The sequence below is a fragment of the Aplysia californica genome, unplaced genomic scaffold, assembly GCF_000002075.1.
Source record: "Aplysia californica isolate F4 #8 unplaced genomic scaffold, AplCal3.0 scaffold01103, whole genome shotgun sequence".
In the NCBI taxonomy this organism is placed as follows: domain Eukaryota; kingdom Metazoa; phylum Mollusca; class Gastropoda; order Aplysiida; family Aplysiidae; genus Aplysia; species Aplysia californica.
In genome coordinates this window covers 61,735-65,586 of record NW_004798373.1, presented here as the reverse complement: position 1 = coordinate 65,586, position 3,852 = coordinate 61,735, and the positions used below count along the sequence as shown (strand labels likewise).

Below are 3,852 nucleotides of genomic sequence, written 5' to 3'. Positions count from 1 at the left end.
CTTTTGGAAGTTCTTTGAAACTTTGTAATTTGGAAATCTATTCCCCTCAATAAGGTAAATTTTTCCCGAGATGCCCGGCGTCTATCAATTGCGTGGATGAGGGTATTAAACACCTACATTTCAGTTCCAATCTGGCTGTCATTTTGAAGATTAATTAATTCTTCACGCCGCCAAAATGCGCGCTCATATGACCTTAGCAGTTGCGAGCGCCGTAAAACCTTATACTATACATACAAACCCTCAAATTTTTATTGTAAGCTATAAATGAACAGAGCGAAATAAATAAATACGTACACACACAGTGTGATGGTCTAAGCAGACTTTGTGCTGTTGAAGCTAGAGAGGTGAGCAGCGTAAGTCTGATTCCCTGTAAGGACTTCTACGTTGACATCCGCCCCTTGGCGCTCATAATGTCACCTTATGCAGTTGCGAGCGCCGTAAAACCTGTACTAAAACTAAACACACAAGGCCATTATCCAACAAATACGCATCGCATTATATTTCTCGATAAACATTTCTGTCCTGGAGTACTTTACACAACTAACTCGCTCGAAATTCCAGCTCATGGTGGTGTTTGTGTGGGTGGCTGGCGGGCGCTCTTGTGTGGTTTGCTGCTTCTTCTTTCCCATTGAACATATATCGTCTTTATCTCCTTCCCTCCTTCTTTTTTTGTGTTTGTTACTCTCTTGTGACACGCCCTCTAAGCTGCGGCACTTATATGACCTTATTGTGTTGCAAGTGCCGTAAAACTCTTTCTTAAACTAAAACTAAACATCTATCGTCTTTATCTCCCCTCCTTTTTTGTGTTTGAGACTCATGTAACACCTCTAAGCTTCGGCACTTATAGGAAGACCTTATTGTGTTGCAAGTGCCGTAAAACTCTTTTACTAAAACAAAAAGTAAACAGCTCGTGGTGGTGTTTGTACTATCGAGAGCCTCGTGAATATTTGAAGGAATGGATTGTGATCCAAGTTTTGCGGGACCCGAGTGGTGTAGCGTAGCGCGCCGTGAAGGGATGAAAGTGAAAGGAGAAAGAACAAAGGGCTGTAAACGGTTGCCCTGGAGACAATGAAACTTTAATCTCCTCAACTCACCGCGTCCGGGTGATGGAAAGAAATAGTGTTTAAGTAGAGGGATTAATTTTGCGCGCGATTCGACACTCCGTATTACATCAAAGTCGGTGAGAAACGAAACGGCAATGCCATTAATTTTTTAAAACGATTGATTGAAGCGTGATGACTACTGCAGCTTGATAAATATTCTTGGACTGTTTTCTATGGGAATCGTTATTTTTTGTTAAAAAAAAATTTAACCTATCCCAGTTGCCGTCATTTTGATAGACTTGGGCAAATGAAAATAAAACAGGCACTTATATGACTTTCTTATTGTGCTGCAAGTGCCGTAAAACTCTTACGAAAACAGAAAAGAACAGCAAGAAAACACGGCACAACAGTCTTGTTTGACCCGGACACTGGAACTTAGATCACGTTAGAAGATCTTTTGATTAATAGTAGCAGCTACTTTGCCATGTACTATATACAATCTCACGCCTCATGATATAATGACCGCACCACGCCATGACACGATAGGACACGACACGACACGACACAACACTACACGACACGATGCGACACGACACGACACGACACGACACGACACGACACGACACGCCATTCACGACCGTACCGTACCATACCATACCAAAATTACACCATACCACACCACACCACACCATACCATACCATACCATACCACAACACACCACTCCACACCACACCACCCCGCACCACACCACCCCATACCATACCATACAAAAATTACACAATATCATACCATACCATACCAAAATTAAACCATACCATAGCAAATGTGGAGTTTCACAAGTATTTTTTTTTTCGAGTGTAGTTTTTTTTTTTTTTTTACATCTTGATAACGACTCCGATTAATCTTACGATTTTGATAGAACCTTTGGTTTCTGACCTCATGGTCTTAGTAACTCACAACGGTGGAAGAAAATAACAGATAGAAGAACTTTGTAATCTTTTATTAGAAGCAGCGAGTATGTCTCTGTGTCAGAATTCTCCTGACTCGACTGCCATGTTGCCCCCTTGATAAGTAATAATAGTAGTGGTAGTAGCAAGACTTCAAAGCTTTGGAAGTACCGAGGAGAAAATAAGAAAAGCCAATGTCGGACGGGCGATTAATCGAGAGTAAATTACAACACACGTAATCAAAAACCGAGACCTTTGAAGCTGGGATAAATATGATTAAAGGTTGCTGGGCCTGTACTTTAGAGGGATTATTATAATATTTGCCATAATGACGAGACTCATACGCCTACAAACTAGAATATCACTAGTAATAAATTTCATTGAGTCAAAGAATCAGATGGTTCGGACATCTAACCAGAATGCCCCAGAAATAACTAATGGCTAGAGCTTACAACACCTGAGAATACGGCTTCAAATCAAGAGGAAGACCAAAAAGGACCTGGTTGGATGGGGTTAAAAAGGTCCTGGAACAACATAACATATCTATCACACACGCTACACACCTAGCACGGGACCGAAACCTGCACCTCCCCTCGACATCCTAAGGATACCAGAAGAAGGAAAAAGTAAAGTTGCAACAAAAAAAAAGGAATGATATAATAATAATAATATCTACCAGTCGTGACCAAAGATTTCTTTTTAGAATGTCAATGAAGACGACCGCACTACCCACGAGAGCAACAAAAACAACAATAGAAGCTGTCGATAGTTGGAGTGTTTGTTGTGTGTATGAGTATGATATTATGTAGTTATCTTTCCATTAAAGTTGCATCAATATTCGGCACAATGACCCCAAAAAAGAAATTGCTTTAGCATGCAGGGATAATGTTTTGTATAGATGCACCAAAGTTCCACAACTGTATGTTCTGAATCGATCGCAAAAAAAGCAAATGATCTTCTCCTAGATCTAGTTTTACCGAGAGTTTCACGGTACTTGCCGGGCAAAATGGGTCACACAAGTGCCTCGTTTCTGACTGCTCATCGTCCTAACTGGCAGTTCTCTTGTCGATGTGTGCGTGAGTAGTTTGTTCCATAGAGATAAAACTAAAATAAAAGGAATTTAAAAAAATTTCGTCGTAATGACCCATTTCAGATTGAATTATTTGAGCTGAGGACTTGGGCGAAATAAAAACGCGTGGGTGGTTGGCGGATGCTCCGGTGTGGTTTGCTCCTTCTTTCCTGTCAAACATCTGTCGTCTGTATCTCTCCTCCTTTTTTGTGTTTGTCACTCTCTTGTAACACCTCTAATCTTCGGCACTTACATGACCTTATTGTGTTGCAAATACCGTAAAACTCTTACTAAAACTCTTACTAAAACTAAAACTCGTTGAAATAAAATCGTATTGTGTGTGTGTTAATATCGTTTGTTCATCCCACGAAATTTGGATTACACATTCTTGTTCAGGATCTGTGGCGTCGACATTTAGAAGGTACATGACCACACGTTGGATATCGTGTTGAAAGTGCGTGTTGTGTGGATCTTGTTCGAACCCCCCTGGGTGTCTAAGAATCGCTGGATATTGGAAAATGACCCAACGTTACTGAATGATCGAGTGTCTTACAGGAGGTTTTTTCTGTTGATTATGTGACAGATTTGGGAGATTTTTGAAACTTCGTTCTACGGAAACGATGAACTTTCCGTACAATACTCGTCTGATTCGAGTACAGGTGAGTTTGTTTGTTTGTGTGTGTGTGTTTTGTGTGTGTGTGTGTGTGTTTGTGTGAGTATTTGTTTGTGTGTCTGTGTGTGTGTGTGAGAGAGAGAGAGAGAGAGAGAGAGAGAGAGTATTCGTTTGTGTGT

At 40.7% G+C, this 3,852-nt stretch overlaps 1 protein-coding gene across 1 annotated transcript in view; it reads left to right on the top strand.

The window, feature by feature from the left end:
* LOC101859829 overlaps positions 1–3,852 on the top strand; it is a gene marked incomplete at its 3' end in the record, with an annotated part of 93,426 nt that overhangs the window by 44,866 nt on the left and 44,708 nt on the right.